Genomic DNA, 25,749 nt, shown 5'->3' on the forward strand with positions numbered 1-25,749 from the left:
ATTTTATTTTCCATTATATAGTGCCTCTTTCCGCATAAGTACCCAAATCTTTCTTCTCTTCCCCCCCCCCCCCCCAAAAAAAAAAGGCGGGAAAAGTTCAATAGAAAGTCATTATGATGCAGGAGCATGTATGTCTGATAATTCCAACTCTTCACATTGGAATATCAAATGTACTCCTCATAAGAAGGTCAATAGGAGTCGTGGATGATTATACCACTCCACAGAAGGATCATGCATATGCTATGGGGAAAACAGAAAGCAGAGCAAAATTCCAGAAGTGCATCAACTACCATGGGCTGCAAAGCATGGGACACATCCCTATTTGGTACTTAATTTGATTATTGAAACTTAAATTAATAAGCAAGTAGTTAATTATTTGAAACTTAAACTTATAAGCATGTGGAAAAAGGAGTCTAAGCGCACAGCACACATCAGAGGTGCCAGTAATCTTTGACTTTGCATGCAAATAGTAGTTAGAGTCATATCTACAGTTTTAGTCAGTATTGTACTATTGTGGTTCAGTTCTGGTTTATGAAATTGAACAGGATCTTGAGGAGTCTTTCATCACTTTGTGCCTCTTGGCTTTGGCCATAAAGAAGCAACTCACTCAATGATTTTCCCATATTTCACTACTTCCCTAGAAACCATTATTAGTGCCCAAATGGTGCTGGCCTGCTGCCGATTGCTGGTAAAGCTGATTGATCAGATCCCCATGCTGCCTGACAGAATTGGTTTAATACCATCCAAACTTCATGACAATTGAGTAGAACTTTATTGAACAGCCATTGTGAACTTCTTTATATTCTTCAGTTTCCATGTTATGGAATTCTATTCCTAGACATTAATAAACCCACCAGCCCATCCAATCTCCACCATCTCAAACAGTAATTCTTCTAATCAAGTAACACAAGCATCAACCATTCTAATGCCAATTACAAAATTAGGCCCTAATATTTCCCCTTTGAATACAAACACCCTTATACTCAATAAATATCAAAATTATAAGTCAAATAATAGGGAAATTTTGGTTCGATTGGTAGAACCAGAACAAATCCTTAGCTAAATTTGGCCAACAAGTATTATTTGTTGTCCTAAAGGAGCCTTTTGATATATCAGCTGGTTTTCTTACAAGAAGTCACTGGCAAATGCATCAACTAGCCTCTAGTTAATGTGGTTCGAATCAACAACAACAATAGGGTTTAGAAACCAACAGAAATCTTCAGAATCGCAGGAAAGAAGGAACCAGATTCAAAGAAAATTCAATAACAAAGAATCAAAGAATCAGATATGATTTAAATTCTGGTCAAATACTACTCTAATATAGAAGAACATACCAAAGCTTCAGAAAGATCAGATAGTCTGATTCTGAAATCTGGCAGAATTCCACTCAAACAAGGAATCTCATAACAGAATTGTAGAACCAGAATAAGAGAAGTTAAATAACTCAACAACAGAAGATCAGAACTAAACCCAAAAGCTGATCAAAGGCTTAGAATATTTAGGGGGATATTATATCAGAATATCAAACCATCCAATGGTTGGATCATCAGTTAACGAAGAATCCTAGTTGAGACCGAACAAGTCCATAATTGTTATTCAGCAACCTAGAAAGATAAAGAAGATAGAAAGGAAAGAGGATATACATGGGAATCACAACCAACCTACCTGTTGAATCACAACAACAGGGCCAGTTGAATCACCATAACATAATTCTGATTCACCACAAAATTTGACGAAGCAAAGCTTTCTTTCATTGATAAAAAATGTGGGGCTCTATGGGCTTATAACCTTTAAATAGAAACTAAAAGTGTACTTGAAATAGGAAAGAAAGAAATAAGAAACTCTATCCATATGTCCCTTATAAGTTTATAACTAAAACTGTATCTTAATTCTTAACTAACTAGATAAGATAAGTGTCCCACATGATTAAAACTTTATCCAATGTTGGAATAGGAGTAATATTCATACAAGATTCTATCCAATCCCTAACAACTAAAGAAATAACTTAATAAAATAAAACACACAAACTAAACTAATAAAGTAAATCCCATATCATTCCTCCTACTCATATTTTAGGCCAATTAAAGTGGCGTTTACAATAAAAACCCATTGGCAACATGTATAGAATCCAACCCAAGGCTTATTTTAGTGAAAATAAATCCACTTTGGTGTTTTATCTGATCAATTCTCCTCAGCTTGAAAAAATTCTCGTCCATGAGTTTTGTTGGGGCAAGGGGGAGGGTAGCTACATGTGTGTAGTAGCCTTAATGAATGAGTCCCTCACAAAATTTTGGTTGTGCAGAGGTGTTAGGAATGCAGTCCTCGATCTAGGGGGTTTTCTCTTCTAAATAGCAAGGTGGAATCATGAAGTCAACAGCTTCTCCGATAGTAAGAATAATGTATTGAGTCATCATGGATTAGTATGGTTTATCATTTTGACAATCATTCTTGACCACTACCTCATCACTCACTGTTGTTTCAACTTCGTTCGCTTAATATCTTCACGTAGCCCTATGTGACAAAACCAAAGAGAAAGCAAACTAGAATCTATGAAGAAAAGCGAGAGAGAGAGAGAGAGAGAACGATGGGAGAGAGGATGTGCTGAACCACGATAGATTCAGTCTGGCTCTATCGTGGACTACTACCTTTATTTATAACAGTAAAACAAATAGACTCCTACTAGGAGTCTACATTGGACAAGCCTACGACTAACTAACAACTAACAAGGAAACACAAAGAGACAAAAACATATCAAAATAGGGAAGCTCCCCCTATCGTGATCACCAACTAATCCTACTAGTAATATAGGACTGCAACTTAACACTTCCCCTATTGTGATCACCAACTAATCATTATCTTATATAAATATATATATATATATATAAAAGCTCCAGCTTGGAACAACAAGAGTAAACAGTAAAAGTAGCACCAGTCTTGAATATATATAACAGTCAGAGACGCTAGTAAGCACAAAGAGAACTTCATTCTGGTAGCAATATCAACTCAAGCACACCAATCATCATAACAGCAATAGCAACATCATAAGCCCTTCTCAAAAAAGGAAAGTAGTAAGTAGTATTCTTCACAAAGAAGAGAGATCAAGTGCAACATGCAACATGCAACAGATACATCATAAGCCCTTCTCAAGGAAAGCAGGTAGTAAGCTTCAGAAAGAGGACAGATAAAAATGCAAATATCGATGCATTTATGAACCCCAAATATAGGTCACAGATAAAATTGCAGCATAGGTAGCTGCAAACCAGGTAAAAATGCAGTATAGGTCACTACAAACCAAGTAACAACATCTGGTTTTTGGAGAGCAAATAACTCAACATAAGGTTGCTAGGAACCAGATAGCATAAGGCTAATGCAAACCAGACAGCATAAGGTTTTTCGAACCACTCATAAATTGCATTGTTGCTGAATACCGCAAATAACCATCTTCATAGATAAAATTGTTGCTGAGGACACAAGTAAATGACATAAACAAAATATTATTCTTCAGTTGATGACTTGAGCAGATAATAACAATAATCTTCAATCTCCCCCTCACATGTAGCATTGCACATGGATAAATAATGCAGAGGATGTAATAAAGAATAATTCAACATCATAAGGATCAGCATCACATAAATCCAATAATCAAGAGCAAACGCAAATAAGATCAACCATAGGACAGATTTACATAAATCTAAGCAAATCCAATAAAATATGCAGTCAATAACCAGCATCATGAAGGATGAGCATCACATAAATCCAATAATCAAGAGCAGACGCTAATAAGATCAACCATTGGCCAGATTTACATAAATCTAAGCAAATAATCTCCAATAATAACATCAGCAAAATAATGGCTTCACATGAAAGAACCAACACCAAATATATTATAAAAAATGTTCAGATCTATAAATATCAAGTACCAATCTGCAAAAAATTGCAATCCCAGAATGATGCAATCTGGGGCCTACCAAAGCAATAAAATTACAAATTTGCAACCAATGGAAATTCTATAAATTTTGGCCGCACTTATGGGCCCACCCAAGCAAGAGAATACTCAAAAATATGTCAATAACAAGAGATAGTGGCAGATCTATAAATATCCAGAAATTTTCAAGGGACTATTGGTAAATAAAGAAGCATTGTAACATAAAGGGAATTAGAATTTATTATTTGGGGATAGACTAGGCAATACCATGAAATATGGATATGGGTTGAATTAGGCATAAAGACAAGGGTATTTATGGAACGTGGGATGTGAGAAGATAAATAAAGCAAATAACGTGACTATCTTCTTCACAGTCACGTAACCAGCAGGATACCAGAAGAGGGATTGCGCTTTCAACCCATTGACTTACGAGTAAAAGGATTGTGTAATGGGGGATTGGGAAGGAGAAGAGAAAAGCTAGATAGAAATCAGAATTGTAGGAGAGAAAGAGAAGAAACCGTGAGAAGAAGAAGAGGGGGGGAGGGAAGGAGTGCACACGCACAAACTAACTTCAATTCATTCTTCATTAATTTGTCCAATACGTTGGTTACAACCATATAAATAAGAAAATAAAAGACTTTAAAAACGAAACAACTACTCTAGGACTCTTAACAAAAAAGACAATTTAAAACTTAATAAAACTCATCCTATAAATCCTACCCAAATTAAAAGATCTCCTTACATAATTACCTCAATAAAATAAATAATAAAATCCTAAATATCTACCAGAATAAAACCATATTTGGATCCAGTTTATCTCCATCTAGATATGCAACTGGATTTGGGTCGGTCCAAGGTAGTGTACCAGTTGGGTAAGCCCCAGTCCAAGATTTTCCTGCATCAATTCTCCAGGAGTTTAGAAAAACTCGTCCACAAGTTTTGTAGAACGAGAGAATCAAAATCGTCCGATCGACATCAAATATCAGTACACATCCAACTTGTATAAAATCCACGAGCCAAAATTCTTGATGGAAGTAATCATGGGAAAGCACATATTCAAATGGATCAACTAAAAGATCAACTGCCACGATTTCTTGATTTTCACCGGCCAACGGCATCGCCTGGATTGAAATCTGATCCGTCACGATTTCTTGATGTTCATCGGCTAACGGCATTGCCTGGATTGAAATCTGATCATGGAATTTCAATTCTTCGATCGAACCGTTGATTTTATTGTGATTTTCAACTGCCTGGGTCAAAATCTGATCATGGAATTTAAATTCTTCGATCGGACCGTCGATTTCATTGTGATCTTCGACGACCTGGGTCAAAATCTGACCTTGGGGCTTTAACTCAGCCTTCAACAATTCATGGTTTGCTTGAAGGGCTCTTATGTCTTTGTCATGTTGTTGGAACTTTAATTCAGTCTTCAACCATTCAAGGTTTGCTTGAAGGATTCTTATGGCTTTGTCATTTTGTTGAAGTATTCTGGTCTACACTTCAGGACCCATTGGGGTAGTGGATTGAAAGAGAAGAAATGAAAGGGTGGTGTAACAATGGGTGAGGACGGTAAACTAGGAAACAAGGACAAGGTGGGAAAAATAAGGTACTAAAGGGCTATAAAAGGAAAAAAAAAAAACATTTTTGGTTTAAAAAAAATCGTGTGATGATTTAAGAGGAATAATTCTGGAAAGTAAGATAGAATAAAACTTAAAAGGAACCAAATGAGTTAAGTGGGGGTAATATGGGGAAAGGGCACTTTAGGAAAAAAAATAAAGGAACACAAAAAGAGTAGGTTAACGTCTCCTGCTTGGAGTCATGTACTCTAGGGGAAAACGACAGAGGAGGGGTGTTTCACTTGGCTTCTAGCAGCGGAGAATCTGACAGGTATTGCGGCTGCAGTGATCAAAACCAACTGAAAAAACTGTGAGGCGAAGGAGGAGGCGCATGGAATCGAACCAGAAAATCAGCTCGAAGGATGCCGTCAATGCCGGGAGTTGACCTGCTGTGAAGTCTTGAACCAGGTATGTAGATTTTTTTTATTTTTTTTTTCTCTTGCCCTTTCTTCTCTTCTCTGAAACTCTTTTCCATTTTTTATTTTTTTTCGGTGGAAACTTAAGAGGGGAAAGGAAGACGGTGGGGTTGGTGCTGGAAAAACGAGAAGTAGGGGTGGTTCGAATGGTTTGCAGAAGGGGGAAAAGAAACAATGGGATTCAGGATTTTTTTTTTTTTTTTCCAGATGAATGGGATGGGGTTTCAGCAAAGTCGATAGGTTGTTGGGTTGGGGTAGGGTTTCAGTGGGGACGGTGAGGATGGGGTTGCTTCTTTTTTTTTTTTTTTTTTGGATAGTAGTCACAGCAGGGGAAACAAAGAGAAAAGGGTTACTGCGAATCGGGAAGGGTTGGGAAGATGGAGGGCTGCAGGGAGTTTTTTTTCTTTTTTTTCACTGTCACAGCAGGGAAAAACAAAACAGGTGGAGTGTTGTTGCAGTGGGAATCGATGGGGAGGGGTTTTCGGGGAATCAAAGTGAAGGTTGGGGTTGCTGCTGGTGTTGTTCGGTCACAACCACAGAGAAAAGAAATTAGGAAAGAAAAAGGAGGAAGAAGAACAGAATGGGGAAAAGAGAGACTGAGAGGGTAAAGAATCCGAGAGAGAGATTTCACCCAGGTTTGGGCTCTGATACCAGATAATGGGAGACCGGGAAGGAGAAGAGAAAAGCTAGATGGAAATCAGAATTGCAGGGGGAAAGAGAAGAAACCGTGAGAAGAAGAGAGGGGGGAAGGAGTGCACACGCACAAACTAACTTCAATTCATTCTTCATTAATTTGTCCAATACGTTGGTTACAACCATATAAATAAGAAAATAAAAGACTTTAAAAAGGAAACAACTACTCTAGGACTCTTAACAAAAAAGACAATTTAAAACTTACTAGAACTCATCCTATAAATCCTACCCAAATTAAAAGTTCTCCTTACATAATTATCCCAATAAAATAAATAATAAAATCTTAAATATCTAACAGAATAAAACCATATTTGAATCCGATTCATCTCCATCTGGATACGCGGATTTGGGTCGGTCCAAGGTAGTGTACCAATTGTGTCGGTCCCGGTCCAAGATTCTCTTGCATCATTGTGTCTTCAATATCTGGATACGCAGATTTGGGTCGGTCCAAGGTAGTGTACCAATTGTGTTGGCCCCGGTCCAAGATTCTCCTGCATCATTGTGTCTTCAACCTTGCAACCAAGAAACCAGGATCCCCACGCAGTAACCACGGCAGATCGACAGAGATGAAAGCCAACCAGAACATCTTTTTCTGGTTATCAATCTTCTTCTACTTAGATCATTGAAGACGATAAATCCATGGCGACTTCTGAAGCTCGATTTCCAAACCCTAATCCTCATTTTCCAAACCAACTCATGGGGGTTGTAAACATGTGGTAAAGCAAAGTGTAACCAAATAAGTTTCGTCGGGTTTATGATGTTGAACATTGATAATGTAGTCCTAGATTGGTAGGAGGCCAACTAGGAGCCAGTAAACCAGTATCTGATATGAATAGGTAGTCCGAATATGTCAAAATAGGGTTTTAGGTCACAATTAGGGTTAGGGTTTGAGGTGTTGGTTATGCTAGGAAGGTGTAGGGGAGTCTATCAGTGAAGGTCCTGAGATGTTTTGATGGATGGAACTGTGTAAATTCAAATGGGCAGCAACTTAGGCTTAGGGTTTCAGGTTTTCGAAAAGAGGAAAAGAGAGGGATCTAGGGTTTAGGATGGGAATTTGGGGCTAGGGTTTGGATTAATAATTCCTAATGTAGGGAATGAAATTCGATTCAGGTATGGTGTGTTTCTTATGGTTGGATTGGTCTGTGAAGAATTTGAGTAATGGGATGATCTCCAGAAATAGGTGGGATGTTGCGGTTTGAATGGGGTAATGGGAAAACAGCTTGGTTCAAGTATTTCAATTGGGCAGGAGAATACTTGATTCAATTATGTGAAGATGTTGTTAGCTGAATGGTTTGTTAAGAATATTGGGAGATGGGATGGTTTCAAGTGATGGGTGGGAAAATTAGGGTTTTAGGGTGGTTTGGAGGATTAGGAGAAGAATGGGTATCCTCAAGTTTCTCATCTTTGAAAAGAGCATTCCCTTATATATTTTTGCAGTTCCAATCCTTTCCTCAATAGTCATGTCACTACGAGCTTTCTCTGGATGATTAAGAAGGCCTTGGGGATGTAGAGGATTAGGAGAAGAAGATTGTGGATGGGAATGATTCCAACTTACTGTCGTCTGTCGCTGCAAGGGCAGCTCAGTTGGTTAGAGGATCTTGAATAAATCTTGAATCTTGATCTTGAACTTGAAAGAGATCTTCAAAGAATTGAAAGAAAGCTTCACAGAACCACCTGGGCTTCACACCGCAAGGTGTCAATTGGATCACACACTAATCCCACCAACAAACCACCCGGGCTTCCCACCACAAGGTGTCAATCGGATCAAACACCGATCCCACCAACCTTGATCAAACACAAGACAAAAATCTTCAATGGAGAAGAAGAGCAGAAAAAGCTTTTCATAATATCAAAATTCGTGTTCAATACTTGCCCCCCCTTACAACCTTATATAAAAGACTCAAAAATAGACTCCTACACTAAAAAGGAAAGGCCTAACCCAATCCTTAACTTATTAGGTAACCCATAGACTCAAAATAGAGTCCTAATTCAGCCCAACTAGATACTTAAATTAAAGTCCTAGAGAATAAAAAAAAAACAGAATATTCTAACTTCACTTAAATTGAACCACTGGTTCAAACCAGTTTTGGACCGGTTCAATTTAAAACATAAAATAAAACTAAGTATGGGAAATAAAACATTGAATCCCGTATGCAACCCTATTACCCATACTAAAGGTCCATAAAAGTGACCTAATACATCAAAAACCCATGGGATCAAAGGCCTAACATATATAGAACCCAACCCTAGACTTATTCCAAATAAAACAAGCCTATTTCGATGATAAATCTGCATCAGTTGAGTATGAGCAGATTCGTGCCCAAGTACTTAGTCGGGACCCTTTCCATACCTTGGAGCAGTCTTATTCATTAATCCAGTTGGAGAACAACCGCTGCAATGCTATGTTACAGCACACTATTCAGGACCGATCAGCTTTACTCTCTGGGTCCACTCAGCCGAAAAGTAGTCCCCCTCGATCCAATGATCATTCCCCTGATTTTGCTCTAATAGGGAACCGGTCAAGTGTGACTACTGCGAAAAGGAACGTCATACCAAGCACTTCTATTGGAAGCTGCATTGCCGACCTACCTCCTCCTCCTCACGAGGCCGTGGCCGATCCTCGCAGGCTGCACATCCCACAGAGGCCTCTGAACCTACTCATGATAGTACCAGTTCCTCTCTTTCTCAGGATGAGCTTGTTACGCTTCGGCATTTGATGAATCGACTGGAGCCTTCCATCTGCTCTGGTCTCCTCTTACTCCCGCCTTGCCTACTCTTGGTGGTCATTGTGCATCGGTTGTATCTCGTCCTTTGATCATTAACTCTGGTGCTACTAATCATATGACAGGCTCTTCTGGTCTCTTTTTTCAGTGTTCCCCTTGTTCTACTAAAGACAACGTTAGAGTGGCTAATGGTTCCCTCTCCTCGGTTTCTAGAAAGGGTTCTATACCTTGTTCTCCCTCTTTATCCTTAGCATTTGTTCTTCATGTTCCAGATTTTTCTACTAATCTTCTTTCTATCAGTCGTCTTACCAGTAATCTGAATTGTAAAGTGACTTTTTTCCCTTCTCATTGTGTTTTTCAAGATCTAGTTACGGAGAAAACGATTGGTTGTGGTAGGGTGCATGGTGGTCTTTATTTGCCCAACAATGACACTTCTTCAATGGATCAAGCTCATCAAACCGGTTCTCCTTCAGCATCTTTTGAGTTACTTCTTTGGCATAGGCGCTTATGTCATCCCCCTGTTGGCACTTTGGTTAAAACTTTTCTTAGTTTATTTCAGCACTATAATCCCAGAGATTTCTTTTGTGATGCTTGTGTTTTAGCCAAGCAAACTCGTTCTACTTATTCCAGTTTGAACAATAGAAGTCATCCTTTTATGTTAATTCACTCTGACGTGTGGGTCGTGCCCGTTGTTCTTCCATTATTGGTTATCGTTGGTTTGTGACTTTTATTGATTGTCATACACGGGTTACCTGGATTTATTGGATGCATCAAAAGAGTAAAGTGTTTTGCTGTTTCAACTTTTTTACACCATGGTCCATACGCAGTTTAACTCTACCACCAAAATCCTCCGTAGTGATAATGGCAGAGAATATATGAAGGGTTCCTTTCAGTCTTATCTTGCTCCTCAGGGGATTATCCATTAGACCAGTTACGTTGATACACCGGCTCAAAAGGTGTGGTTGAACGCAAGAATAGGCATTTGTTGGAAGTGGCCCGTCTCTTATGTTTGAAATGAATGTTCTTCCTCAGTATTAGAGTGAAGTTGTCCTCATTTTCGCTTATCCCATCAACCGGATGCCAACTTGTGTCGTTGACTTTAAGGCTCCTATTGCAGTTCTACAGGGTTCTTCCACCTTTCTTATTCCACCTAAAGTCTTCAGATGTGTCTGTTTTGTCCGAAATCATCATCTTCATGGCATGTTCAATCACCGGGGACTTAAGTGTGTATTCATTGGATACTCTCCTACCCAAAAGGACTACAGTGTTACCACCCTCCTTCGGGTCCTTGTTTCTATGGGCGTTGTGTTCCATGGGTTTGCTGCCTACTACTCTCCGGCAACTCTTCATGGGGGGATACTTCTCTGTTTGGTGAAGATGTGCCTTTGGTCGTCCCTATTCTTGCCTCTGACTCTACTTCTCTAGGTCCTTCAATTCAAGGGGAGGGTCTTGTTCATGTTCAGCCGCTCATGAAAGTATATGTCCATCGTCATTGTGAGCAACAAATAGACACCATCCCAGTGGCACCTATGATACCTGCACCACCACCTAGCCAGCCGTCATCTCCTGATTTAGGTCTTAATTCTCGGTCTAGTAATACTCATTGTGATTCTTCTATTATATCTGACCCATCTCTTGACTTACCCATTGTTTGAAAGGGAACGAGATCTTGTACTCAACATCCTATTGCTAAGGTGGTTTCGTACAACTCGCTCTCTCTCCTTCATATCATACCTTTGTATCTTGCTTGTCATCTATTTCTATTCCCCATAATTGGCAGGAAGCTATCACAGAACTGTGGTAAAAGACAGGCTTGATTGAAGAAATGCAAGCCCTGAAAAAAGAATGGTAGTTGGGTTTTCAATGTAAAGAAAAATATGGATGCGAAGTGGACCGGTACAAGGCCAGGTGGTTGCAAGAGGATTTACTCAGACTTACAGTCTAGATTACCAGGAGACGTTCGCTGCAAAAATGAATACCATCCGTGTGATTCTTTCTTGTGCTGTGAATCTAGGATGGGATTTGCAACAACTTGACGTCAAGAACACATTTCTTCATGGTGAATGGAAAAAGTGTACATGGAAATTCCTCCTAGCTTCTCATGTCAGAAAACCAAGGAAATGGTTTGTAAGCTCAAGCGAGCTCTGTATAGGTTAAAGCAATCTCCTCGTGCCTTGGAGATTCCACAAAGCCATGGTGTATGTAGGCTACACTCAAAGCAATGATGTTCACACTTTGTTCATTAAGCGGACTGGTTCTAAGATTGCTAATCTCATGTGTACATTGATGACATTGTAGTCAGTGGGAGTGAAACAGAGAAAATATTTCACCTGAAGGTTTACCTTGGTCAAGAGTTTGAGAACAAGGACCTAGGTACTGCGTTATTTTCTCAATAATTCAATATTGAGGTTGCCCATTCCATCAAGGATCTTTTCCTATCTCAATGGAAATATACGTTTGATCTTTTATCTGAAACAGGGATGCTAGGTTGTAGGCCTTAAGATACTCCTCCTGAAGCGAATATTCATCTCTCTAGTGAGAGTGGTAATCCAGTGGACAAGGGACAGTATCCCACACTCGCCATGATATGGTGATGCAGGTACACTGCCTTGGACCGATCCAAACCCATGTTCTTCTTCTTCTTCTTCTTCTTCTTCTTCTATTATCTTCTCTTTTCTACTGTTACCTTTTTTATTTAATCCTACTTTTATATAACATGTTCTGTTCGCCTGGTTTCATGATCGTACACTGTTCTAATTGAGTAATCAGTCCCAACCTTTGCAAACCTGGTAGAGCTTCATTGGTTTGGCTTTCCTCCCAGATCGATTAAAGAAATAGACTAAAAGCAGAATTTAGGACTGTTTCATCCTACCGTAAGATTCAGTTGCAGACTTTGAATCCTACCTGGTTCTTTGATCTATCGATTCGATTATTGCTAATATCCATTGAATAAGTAGTTGTGATACTCTCTCTAAATCCCCAACTCGATCCAACCTGTGTTGGGAGGATTTCTTCTCCAAATCGTGTTTGGTTTTTCCACCTCTGGTTGGTTCTAGAGGTTGAAGACAACAACCCCCAAATCCTTCTTAGAGATGTAAACGGATCGGAATCCGCATCCGCATCCGATTAGCTTTCGGACGGATTCGGATAGTGTTAAACGGATACAGACACAGATATGGATCGGATATTTATCTGTTTACATGTAAATAGCTTTTCGGATAGCTATAGTCTATCCGTATCCGTATCCGTATCCGTTTAGCTTTCGGACGGATTCAGATAGTGCTAAATGGATACGGACACGGATTCGGAAGCGAATTTCGGCTATTCATTTACATCCCTAATCCTTCTTCCACGATTCTTCTTTTCTATTATTTTATTGCCCTACTTTCCAATAATACCCTCCGCTTAGCCCTTTAATCTCTCATGTCCTTATTTTACCCTTAGTTCCAAGTATACCCTTTACACTAGGTACGTTATAAGCCTTTGCTTGTGTTTTGGAGTTCCAATAAATTACAACTCTGCCATTCACTTATGACTTCAACTTATTTACAGCATTGCCACCCTCCTTGTATACATTGATTTATTTATGGATTTTGACATCAACCCTTTTATTTAACCCTTCTATGATTCTGGTGGGCCCATAAGCGATCCGATTTGGGTCCCGGATCTGCATTATATTGCCTTTGTTGTTAGTCTGGTAAGCCAATACATGCATGATCTTTACTCCTCACACTTAGAAGTTGTGTTCACACTTAGAAGTTGTGTTCTAGATCTTGTGCTACCTAAAGTCTGCACCAGGAAAGGGAATCCTCCTCTCTTCTCCTGGCCATTTACGAGTTGAGGCCTTTACTAATGCTGATTGGGCCAGCTCTCTAGATGATCAGCGATCTATCACCTGTTATGGTACTTTTGTGGGATGGAACCTAGTAACTTGGAGGAGTAAGAAGCAGGCAGTTGTTGCTCGATCCAGTGCTGAAAAAGGCAGTTGTTGCTCGGTCCAGTGCTGAAGGTGAATTTCGTGCCATGTCTCATGGCATTTGTGAGTTGATGTGGCTTCAAGGTCTCTTGAAAGATCTGGACCTTCCCGTTTCTCTTCCTATGATGCTTTATTGTGACAGTAAGTCTACAATTAGTATTGCTCACAATCCAGTTCAGCACGATTGCACCAAACATGTGGAGATAGATCGTCATTTCATGAAAGAAAATTAAGATTGATGACTGATTTGTATTCCTTTTGTAAAATCTGGAGATCAGTTAGCAGATGTTTTTACAAAGAGTTAATTAGTAAATTGTTTCATCCTATAGTGTGCAAGTTGGGCGTCTGTGACATCTATGCACCTTCTTGACGGGTAGTGTTGTAATATGGGTATAAGGGTAAATCTGTCCATAGGAGCCTTATTGTACTTGTACCAGTTTGTTACTTATTATAAATAAAGTAGGGCTGTCTCACAGGCAGTCTAATCATTCCTCTCAATCAAACGCAAAGCAACAAGATACATCAACGGTAACAGTAGCAAACGATAGCAGTAGCAGATTCAGATCTGTAACTAGGACAGAGGTGTGATTACAGGAATCTCACAAGAAGCAAACCGCTGGTACTATAGCCTCCGACAGAAACAAGAATCAAACAAAATAAATCAGCAACAAATCGACTCCAGCAGATTGCAGTAACAATACCAGATAAATCTTCGATCATCAAATCAGCAGAACAGAAAACTTCGATGTTGGTTCGATTTAAATCAGCAGCAAATCAGTTAAGAGAATAGGAGCAATGGCAGTAGAGGATGCACACCATCAAAACTGCAGAACATCTTCATGCACAGGCATGATTTTCATACATAGTTGTCAAGGCGACCCAAGGCAGTGAAGGGGCACCTAAGTGCTTAGGCAATATGGTTCCGCCTAGGCGCCCTAGGCGTGTATGAGTGGGTTAAACCTAGATGCTGATGTTCAGGGTTATATTGCACAATTGTATCACAGAATTACAAAATCAGTAAATCACACAATCATAGAATTATGCTACTATTACACCATTAATTTGCCATGTGGAAGTAACAAAACAACAATGCAGACTACAGATTGTAGAAAGTATGCTAACAATAAAAGAGTATTTGCAACCAAGCTCAAGAAAATGATAGATTGGTTAATAAAATCCCAGAGGTGTTGAAATAGAACGGCATTTGGTATATGGAGGAACTTAATCGATTTGTCAGAATCATCTTCACCATTTAACACTTGGCTTGTGTTGCGTTACGAATTTTCATTGTTATCGCCATGATCCTGGGAGATGGTCTCTACAACTTTGTGAAGGTCCTCAGTCGAACTCGCTATGGTTTGTTTCAACAACTCTGCAGTAAAGAAAATGAGGAGGAAGAGGAAGAACTGAAGAAGGAAAAAAGATAAAATATAAAAAACACAGCCAGATTACCGAAGAAGAAGAAAGGGAAATAAAAGGAAAAGAAGTAGAGAGATTGAAGGGGGGGGGGGAAAAAGAGGAAATAAGAAGAATATATCTATATATATATTAAAAAAAAGGGCATCGTATTACAGAGTGTCGCCGGAGGGGGGGGAGTAAAGTAGAAAAAATGGGAAAAGAAGAAGAGAGTGGGAAAAAAATGAAGAACAAGAGAGGAAGAGGAAGAAGACAAAAAAATGTATTGCAATCAAGGTGGCGCTGGCCAAGAAGAAGAATCCGGAAAAGGAAAAAAAAAATCAACGGAGTAGAGTCGAGTTCGGAGGAGGAGAAGAAGAAGACCAAAGAAAAAAAATTCGCAACAGAGAAGAAGGAATTTTAGAGTGGGGGTGTCGGAAAGAGCAGGGGATGGGGGCGGGAGTGGCAGGTGTGGCGGTGCTGTTCTGTGGAGAAGAAAGAAGAAAGAAAGAAAAACGAAGAACATGACCGTTGGATTAAAAAGTGCCACATGTCATGATTTTCAAGGGGGTACTTGAGAGGAGCTGGGAGATGGGGAACTTGGGAGGATAAAAATCGCAGAGAAGAAGAAGAACAGAGGAAAAATGACAATAGAAAAGAAGAGAACTTACCGGGAGAAAATCTGATGTTGCAGTCTGTCACCAGCCATGTTCGTGGTCGCCGGAGTGGCTGGAGCTGGAGCAGAGTCGAGGGTTTCATTATCTGAGGGATTCAAAGAGTGAGTAGCGAGAGTTGAGAGTTGGTTTCAATTTATGTTTCCTGTTAAGTGATTCGGTGTGATGCCTGTGTACCAGAATTATGTACACAAACCAATAGTAAACAATAATAATAAATTACAACAGTGCCTTAACATAAGGCGACCAATAGTTTGACCTCAAAAAAACCTGCCTGGACACCAAGGCAGTGCCTAGGCGACGCCATGAAAACTATGTTTTCTTACAAATAAATCTTCATCAAAACCTTAGTTCTTCTCCTATCAACTAGGGTTTCACAATTAGGAATTGCCAGCATAGGTGGTTGTACACCACAAACTAGTGAACCTTAGACGACTCTCAAACCAGATATCAAGGAGAAGGCAAGTACTGGTTACAGCTCTGATACCATGTGACAAAACCAAAGAGAAAGCAAACCAGAATCTATGAAGAAAAGAGAGGAGAGAGGAGAGAGGAGAGAGAGATAGATTCAGTCTAGCTCTATCGTAAACTACTACCTTCATTTATAACAATAAAACAAACGGACTCCTAGTAGGAGTATATATTGGACAAGCCTAAGACTAACTACCAACTATCAAGGAAACACAAAAAGACAAAAGCACATCACGATAGGGACACTCCACCTATCGTTATCACCAACTAATCCTAATAGTAATATAGTACCGCAACTTAACAGCCTCCACATTAGAATCCTCTTTTTGTTGATCTTGCGTCATAAGGTCATCAAACGTTCCCTTTCCGTTGTTGCAGTCCTATGTAACCTCTTCAACTTGAACCACGAGTTTAGGCGCAGCTTTGTTGACTGGTGCCTATGGTGGTACAAATTTGAGCTCATTCAATGATTGGGAATTAATGTTGAGGTGCTCCCTCTTTGCTGATTTAGGGCCTCGACTACATTAGTTGGTTTCCATAATGTTTCTGACATATAATCATTCATTTCTCTGACTATCTCAGTCAACTGATCAATGGAATTTTTATGTCAGACCATCTCAAGGTTCCTTAATTCGCTGATGGCCATGGCTCTGATATCAAATAATGTGGTCCTAATCACCTAGGACCTTAGGGTTTAGAAACCAACAGAAATTTCCAGAATCGCGGGAAAGTAGGAACCCGATTAAAAGAAAACTCATTACACAGAATTAAAAAATAAAATATGATGAAATTCTACTCTAATATAGGAGAAGAACATACCAAAGTTTCAGAAAGATCAGATGATCTGATTCTGAAATCTGTAGAATTCCACTCAAACAAGGATTCTCATAACAAAATTGTAGAACCAGAATAAGAGAATTTAAATAACTCAACAACAAAAGATCAGAACTAAACCCAAAGCTGGTCGAAGTCTTAGAATATTTAGGGGAATATTATATCAGAATATCAATAGTGGGCGAGCCTTGACGCAACAGTTAAGTTGCGCAATTGCAACTATCATGTTGTGGGTTCAAAACATGGAAACAGCCTCTCCGCGAAGCGGGGGTAAGGCTGCGCACATTTGCCCCTTCCAGACCTTGCAGTAGCGAGACCCTCATGCACTGGGACGCTCTTTATTATATCAGAATATCAAGACCATCCAATGGTGGGACCATCAGTTAATGAAGAATCCTAGTAGAAATTGGATGAGTCCACAACTGTATTTCAGCAAGTTAGAAAGATAAAGAAGATGGAAAGGAAAGAAAATATGACCTGGAAATCACCACCCAAGGCTTAGGCTGGAATCAGCACCAACCCACCAGTTGAATCACCAGAATTCTGATTCACCACATAATTTGAGGGGCAAAGCTTTCTTTCATTGATAAAAACTGTGCGAGGTTCTATGGCCTTGATCGCCTAGTTGGTGTCACCTTGCTTTTTTACCCTCTCCAACACCTTGGGTCACCTAGAAGCCTAGATGACGTGACAACTATGCTTATAATAGGAAAAGAAAGTGTACTTCAAATAGGAAAGTAAGGAACAAGAAAAGTTATCCATAATAGGAATAGATGTCCCTTATAGCTAAAACTCTATCTTAACTAACTAGAAAAGAAAGTGTCCCACATGATTAAAACTCTATCCAATGTAGAAATCTATTCATAGAAGACTATCCAATCCTTAACAACTACATAAAATAACAATTACGTAATAAAACAAAGGGAAATGGTTTCTGTGGGGGAGCGTGGCCCCTGAGCCCAGACACAGAGGGGGGGCGGAATGACCACCATGCCTCCCCATGAAAAACGGAAATGCCTACCCTATTGATTCAACTCTAACCCAAGGCTTATTTCCACTACAATAAGCCCACTTCTGTGTTTTATCTGCATCACTAGTCTTTACTTTGTGAGTGATGAGAACGTGGTCTTTACTAACTGAGTGAGTAGAATGGTAATCCTACAATTTCACCAAAGCAAAATTCAAGAGAAAAGGGTAGGGTTTTAGGGTTAAAAGGTATTGTAGATGGGCCCTAGGCAATGCAAGTAAGGTTTTAAAAGGTAAATAAAATAGGGTGATGCACCAAGCAAAATTCAAGAGAAAAGGGTAGGGTTTTAGGGTTAAAGGTATGGTAGATACGCCCTAGGCAATGCAAGTAGGATTTTAAAAGGTAAATAAAATAGGGTGATGCAGATCTGAAGACCTACATCCGTAAGAAGTCCAAATAGCTTATTGTTTAGTGTTATCAAAAACAAAAATTGGAGAATGCTTGAATGATCGATTGTGATCAGTCAAGCCCTTTATTTATAACTCTTAATAATGAAATTACATGACCAAAATAGCCCTACCATAGCCGACATAGCTAGGCAGTGCTCAAAACAACTTAAAACATAAAATAAAACACCCAAAAGACCAGAATACCCCCCACGGTATTCTGGTTTACATTATCCAATACTGCCCCTCAAGTTGGAGCAAAGATGTCGACCATGCCCAACTTGACTAGATTAGGATGAAATAACTTTCCAGGCAGTCCCTTGGTGAAGACATCAGCAAGCTGATCAGAAGAAGTCACAAAGGGAATACAAATCTGCCCATCTTCTAATTTCTCCTTGATGAAATGCCTATCCACTTCAACATTCTTGGTACGGTCATGCTGTACCGGGTTGTGTGCTATGTTGATTGCAACCTTGTTGTCACAGAACAACATCATAGGAAGACGAATAGGAATACCCAGATCTTGTAGCGAACCTTTAAGCCAGAGTAACTCACAAATGCCTTGTGCCATAGCTCGAAATTCAGCTTCGGCACTAGAACGGGCAACTACATTTTGCTTCTTGCTACGCCAGGTGACAAGATTTCCACCTACAAAGGAGCAATACCCAGAAATGGACTTCCGATCTGCAGAACCTACCCAATCAGCATCGGTGTATGCTTCTATCCGTAGGTGACCATGTGAAGACAAAAGAATGCCTTTCCCAGGAGCTGACTTCAAATAGTATAGAATACGAAGAACAGCTTCCATATGAGAAGTGTAGGGATTATGCATAAACTGACTCACAGCACTTACAGCAACAGCAATGTCTGGACGAGTGTGTGAAAGGTAAATCAGCTTCCCTACAAGTCTTTGGTACCGGCCTTTATCAACAGGCTCACCCTCATTTTCCTTAAGCCGAACAGTGGGATCCATAGGAGTATCCGAAGGATGGCAGCCTAGCAAACCTGTTTCAGCCAACAAGTCTAGGACATACTTTCTTTGGGAGAGAAATATGCCTTTTGAAGATCTGGCCACTTCAATCCCAAGAAAGTATCTCAATTTCCCTAGATCCTTGATCTCGAATTCCTGGCCAAAGAAGGTCTTCAACTGTCTGATCTCATCACCATCATTGCCGGTAACCACTATGTCATCAACGTAGACTATAAGAATAGTGAGTTTTTCACCAACCCTCTTAATAAAGAGTGTGTGATCAGCATTACTCTGCTTATAGCCCACAGAAATCATGGCCTTGTGGAATCGACCAAATCAAGCTCTGGGTGACTGTTTCAGCCCATATAGTGCACGCTTCAGTCTGCACACTTTCCCTTTATTTCTGTCACAGGAGAACCCTGGTGGGATGTCCATATATACCTCCTCCTCCAATGCTCCATTTAGGAAGGCATTTTTAACATCTAGCTGCTGCAAATCCCAACCAAGGTTAACTGCACATGATAACAACACACGGACTGTATTCAACTTTGCAACCAGTGCAAAGGTCTCCTGGTAATCAATGCCATATGTCTGAGTAAAACCCTTGGCCACGAGTCATGCTTCATACCTATCCACAGTGCCATCCACCTTCTGTTTCACCACAAACACCCATCTACATCCAACGGTTTTCTTCCCAGGTGGAAGAACCACAAGCTCCCATGTGTTATTTTTCTTCAAAGCCTCCATTTCTTCCATCATGGCTGCCTTCCACTTTCCATCTGAGAGAGCTTCCTACCAATTGTCAGGAACACAAACAGAAGAAAGAGAAGAAATAAAAGCACGAAATGATGGGGAAAGGGAATCATATGAAACAACATGAGATATGGGATGCTGAGTGCAAGACCTGACACCTTTGCGAAGGGCAAAAGGTAACTCAGGAGAAGGAACATTACCAGGTGGAGAGGCAGGTTCTGGATCCAGGTTCGGCAATGGAATGGGTACAGGAGCAACAGTCGATTGAACCTGCTTATGTTTCCTTGTATAGGTCTTCATATTGTTAGCATCAATCCTCCTCTGAAATTCACTAATGGTCCTCTGGACAGGAGTCTGGGCTGGAGTGGTTTGCTCCCCCTGAATGGAGGTTATCTCCCCCTGTACAGGAACCTCTCCACTGACTCGGGGGGAGGACTAGAAGTAGGACCAGAAGTAGGCTGAACAGGAACAGAGTCAGACTCATTATAATCAGACTGGAGGGGAGGTGAAGAGTCTATAGTCAACACATCTCCACTACCACTCTCCCCCTGAAGAGGTGGGGACACATAGTAGGAAACACTCTCATGAAACACGACATCCATGCTGACAAAGGTTTGCCGGGAGGGAGGGTGATAGCACTTGTACCCCTTTTGTGTAGCAGAGTACCCTAAGAAAATGCACCGAAGACTACGTGGGTCAAGTTTGCCCGGGGAACTTATATCCCTGGCATAGCAAACGCAGCCAAAAACCTTAGGAGGAACAACAAAGGAGGATGAGCAAAGTAAGAGCTCAATAGGGGCTCTAGATTGAAGGACCCAACTGAGCAGCCTATTAATTAAATAGGCGGCAGTAAGGACAGCATCCCCCCAATAAATGGAAGGGACATTACGGGCAAACAGAAGGGCACGAGCTACCTCCAAGAGGTGGCGATTCTTCCTCTCAGCCACACCATTTTGGGCTGGAGTATCAACACAGCTGGTCTGATGAAGGATGCCATGGGCAGCCAAGTACTGTTGGAACTGACCTGCCATATACTCTCTCCCATTATCACTCCTTAAAATGTGAAGAGTGGCATTAAACTGAGTTTTAACCAGCTAGTGAAAGTGCTGAAAACAAGAAAAAACTTTACTTTTAGTGTGCATAAGATAGACCCAAGTGAACCTAGAATGGCAATCAATAAAGGTGGCATACCACCGATGACCCGAAAGAGAAACTTTTCTACCAGGACCCCACACATCAGAATGAACAACATGAAATAAAGAAGATGATCTTTTATTAGAAGTTGGATAGTTGGAACGTGTCTGTTTGGCCAAGACACAAGGCTCACAAAAGAAATCTTCTTTATTACAAATATTACTTAAAGCTGGAAATAAAGTAGATAAAGTACCTAAAGGGGGGTGTCCTAGTCTAGAGTGCCACATGTGTAGTTCAGAGGAAAATGATGCCAAGGAACAAAGCCTAGAAGGTAAAGCCTGAGTAGATGTAGGATCTCCATCAAGCAGGTACAATCCGCCATGCACTTTACCCGATCCAATCGTCTTCCCCGAGTCCAATTCCTAAAAAACACAATGAGTAGGAAAGAAGGTCACCTTACAATTTAAAGATTTGGTAATACTGCTAATGGAGAGAAGGTTAGTGGTAAACTTGGGAATATGCAACACAGAAGATAATGTTAAAGAAGGGGAACAGCCAATGGATCCTTTCCCAGATATGGAGGAGAGAGACCCATCGGCAATTTTAACTTTGTCCTTACCAGAAGCAGGAAAGTAGGTGTTAAAAAGACTGGAGGAACCTGTCATGTGATCAGTAGCTCCAGAGTCTGATCCAAGGAGTGGAAACTACTGATGCACAATGACCAGCAAAGGAAATACCTGTACGGGTAAAGAAGGAACCCGAATTGGCAGCAGATGTGGTGGGGGCAGCAGATGTATTCAACAGACGACGGAGAGCATGGAGTTCTTCCTGGGAGAAACCGATGTCAGTAGTGGGAGCTGGAGCTACACTTTCAGTGTGATTGGTTTTGTTTTTAGGCTTGGTATGACCCCGTCTGCTCTCAAAATCAGCAGGCTTCCCATGAAGCTTCCAACACTGAGCCTTAGTGTGATATGGTTTATGGCAATGGTCACACTTCACAGACTCCTTAGTAGTAGCTGTAGCAGCAACATTATCAGCAGAAGTGTCATTAGTGGAACCAGCAGTCTGTAAGGCTGATCTTTCAACCTTAGGAGTGATCATCATAGCAGCCCTCCCTGTCTCTTCACTGTGAACGTAGGAAAAAGTTTCCTCCAAAGTGGGAAAAGGAACCCGACCAAGAACCTGCACCCAAATAGGATCATACTCATCATTGAGTCCAGCCAGAAAGTCATACACCCGAAACTGATCTACATAGGTGTGGTAGGCAGTGATATCTGCAGCAGTGGTAGGCTGAAATCGAGCATAGTGATCCAATTGCTGCCATAAACATTTGAGGGCAGCATAGTACTTAGTGACTGTCATCTCCTACTGAGTACTCTTTTGAAGAGTTTTCCTGATCTCATAAACTTGAGCACCATTCCCTGAACGACCATAAGTACCCTTGACAGCAGTCCATATCTTAGTAGCAGTGTCAAGGAGAAGATACTGACTAGAGAGGTCAGTGGTCATGGAGTTCAGAACAAAGGACATCACCATTGCATCATTGGCTACCCATTTAGTACGAGCAGCACCTTCTTCAGTGGGCTGTTTGGTGGTACCAGTAAGGTGGCCAGTGAATCCCCTACCAGCCACAGTCAGAGATAATGATCTGGCCCAAATAAGATAGTTGGTACTATCAAGCTTGATGGCAGCAGCATAGGGAAGGAAATCATTCCTGATCTGATCTCCTCCAGAAGCAGCAGAGGTTATCTCTGAGTCACCCATAATTCAGTCAGGCAAATATCGATTCTTGAATTATGGGGAAAAATCTGATCTTCAACAAACTGCAGCGATTGGGGTTGCAATCCAAGGTCAATTGCAGCAGAATAATTAGGGAATTATTCCTAAAAAAATCTTCCCAAATAGTAGCCAAGAAAACCCAAATCGATAAGGTGTTAGGGTTTTGAAATAACCCTAACAATTGAGATCGATAATACGAGAGAAGGGCTGCAACTTGAGGACTTCAAATTGGGAGAATTCAGATGTGATGTATGCTGTCCAAAGGTCTGCCGATGGTGCTCCAAAAGTGAACAATTAACATTCCATGTCGATAGGGTCAATCTTCCAAAAAATAGGAGCAGCAAAAAATCGCAGAGGCAAAAACAGCAGCTATCGATCTTGTACTTATGGCATTAAAACTGAGGTGGAATGGAGGGCAGCACTCGAACCATAACAGGGTCACCTCATTAGTGCTGCCCTTGAAGAATTGAGAGAACCAAAGGAAGAGAAAGAAGAGAGAGGAAAGAAGTCGATGAAGGGGATGAAAGAGAAGAAGTCGATGGAGGGGATAGGTCTTGAAAACCCTAGATCAGAGAAGATAGCTCTGATACCATGTTATCAAAAACAGAAATTGGAGAATGCTTGAATGATCGATTGTGATCAGTCAAGCCCTTTATTTATAACTCTTAATAATGAAATTACATGACCAAAATAGCCCTGCCATAGCCGACATAGCTAGGCAGTGCTCAAAACAATTTAAAACATAAAATAAAACACCCAAAAGACCAGAATACCCCCCACGGTATTCTGGTTTACATTATTCAACATTTAGTTTTAGCTTGCTGTTTTAGTTCCCATAGTTTATTTTTTATGTATTTTGTTTTAAATTGAACCGGGTCCAAGTTGGTCCCACTTTGGTTCAATTTAACTGATTTGATTTATTTACTTTTTACTTCTGGTAAGTTGGGTCCACCCCTCTCCACGCATAAGAGAGGAAGTGTTTTGTTATTTTAACTCAGCTAGGTGGACTTGTAGTCCCCTAGTGTGATTAGAAGTACTTGGCCTTTAGGTATTTAAATAAAGAAGACCGTGGAGGCTCTTTTTTACCTCTCACAGAATCTAGAAAGCAAAAACAAAGCTGCAGCTCTGCAACTAGTCTTCCTCGTGAAGAAGAATCTTGTGTTTGATCAAGGTTTGAAGGAATCGGTATTCGATCCGATTGACACCTAGCGGTGGGAAGCTCAGGTGGATCGTTTGGTTACCTTATTGCATTCTCTACTGCTGCTCTTCAGTCTTCAAGTTTGAACGTTCTATTTCAGTTTGTTGCCATTAACAAGTACAAACCTTTCAAACCTGCAAATTGGATCTCCTCTTCTAGAAGATCACATACAAGGTGATTTTCGGGATCCATGAACCAGCCATCCGATTGACTTTAGATTTTTACCAGACCTCCATGAACCCTAATTTGGGAAATCATTCAAATTTGACAGAATTCCAGTGGACCGATTTGGATTTATTCCCAACTTTCCTATTATGCCCCTACTCCTACTTCAACTCTGTTTTAACCCCTCATAGCTTGCTGCCGATTTTAATTCCTACCCCATTAGCTTCCTGAAATCAGATTATTACACCTCTGAAATCAGTAAGTTAACTTCCTATTACCAACCCTAATTAACCTATTTTTGGTCTGTTAACCCTAGATTGAACCATCCTTTGATTAAAAGATCCTATTTGGTTTCTGGTTTGAGTAATTCAGATCCAGGACTACATTATAGGGTCAAGGTATTAGGATTATGTCCATAAAAGATTCAGTTGGATCACTTTTCAGGATTTATGTTGAATTGGCCTAGAGACAGTGTTTTCAAATAGGTAAGGAGTGAAAAGCAAAAGGGCCCCATTTTTAGGGCATGGGGTTTGAGGGTCAAAACCTTATGTAAGAAGTTTAATATTATTCAAAAAATGGAGAAATGAATAAGAAACATTTTTAGGGCATGGGAGACTAGCCAATTGGAAGAAATAAGGTGTTCACTTTCTCTCTCTTTAGATGGAGTAGGATGTGATATCTTGGATTATTCAGAAAATCAAGAGATCAATAAGGAAAATTTTATGGGGCTGGGGGAGTAACCAGTTTGGAGAAATAAGGTATCTCCTTTGTGTTGGGAGTGTGTGCTCTGTAGGATTTGATATCTTGGATTTTAAAATTCAGATTGAAGTTGGATATGCATCTTGTAAGAAATCAAGAGCACAGGAAGAACCATCAAGATATTGGCGTCATCAATAAGTAACCTCCTTTAGCTCAACCAAGTAACGAAAGAATTGAAGATCTATGACTGGACCACTTCAAGATGTAGAAAAACTCAAAAGATACATAAAAAAGCACAAAGTGGCAGCTCAAGGACAAAAATATCAAAAATTCAGCAGTAAGAGCCAGCAACTGCAGCAAAAACACTGATGCTGTGTGAGGTCAATCCAAACAGGCCCCTTAAAGGTCCACATGGTCTTGGTTATGGACAGCCCAAAACAAGGCCTGTTTTGGCCATCAGTTTAAGCCATGCGCAGGCCCATATTTGGGCCTATGTGATGGCAAAGTTTAAAGTATCAGTATAGGGTATCATATCGGTCGGGTGATTTTAAGAGACGTATCGTATCGTATCGTTTCGGAGATACGTATCGAACAATACAAATACGCGTAGAAATGGTCAAGATACACATGAAAATACACTTTGGGAACAAAAACCAATATAAATAAGCAATATATAATAAGTGTCATGCATAAAACCTAAAATGGTGAATAATGTATAACCAAACAAGTGCATTAAATTGAAATTGTTATAAAAGATGAAGTTTCTCACATGTTGTAATCGTCTATAGCCCTGAAGAGTATTGGATAATGCAAAGGATGATGTTGTAGCACTCCTTGATTCGTTTTTTAGTTTAAAAGTATGAAAAACCAAGATTAAATGCAAGATTTTAGACTCTTGGTTAAGAGTTTTCCTTC

At 40.2% G+C, this 25,749-nt stretch overlaps 1 protein-coding gene and 1 long non-coding RNA gene across 3 annotated transcripts in view; both read right to left on the reverse strand.

The window, feature by feature from the left end:
- The window catches only part of LOC122642488 (heat shock 70 kDa protein 16), a 56,890-nt gene that overhangs the window by 24,396 nt on the left and 6,745 nt on the right, over positions 1–25,749 (reverse strand). The gene's annotated exons all lie outside the window — the stretch shown is intronic.
- LOC122642490 lies at positions 1,136–16,823 on the reverse strand. Its single transcript, XR_006330051.1, has 3 exons — positions 16,686–16,823; positions 16,079–16,081; positions 1,136–1,339 (listed from the first exon to the last, which is right to left on the reverse strand). It is a non-coding gene; the product is annotated as an uncharacterized LOC122642490 (long non-coding RNA).

The sequence above is a fragment of the Telopea speciosissima genome, chromosome 10 (genome assembly GCF_018873765.1).
Source record: "Telopea speciosissima isolate NSW1024214 ecotype Mountain lineage chromosome 10, Tspe_v1, whole genome shotgun sequence".
NCBI lineage: Eukaryota > Viridiplantae > Streptophyta > Magnoliopsida > Proteales > Proteaceae > Telopea > Telopea speciosissima.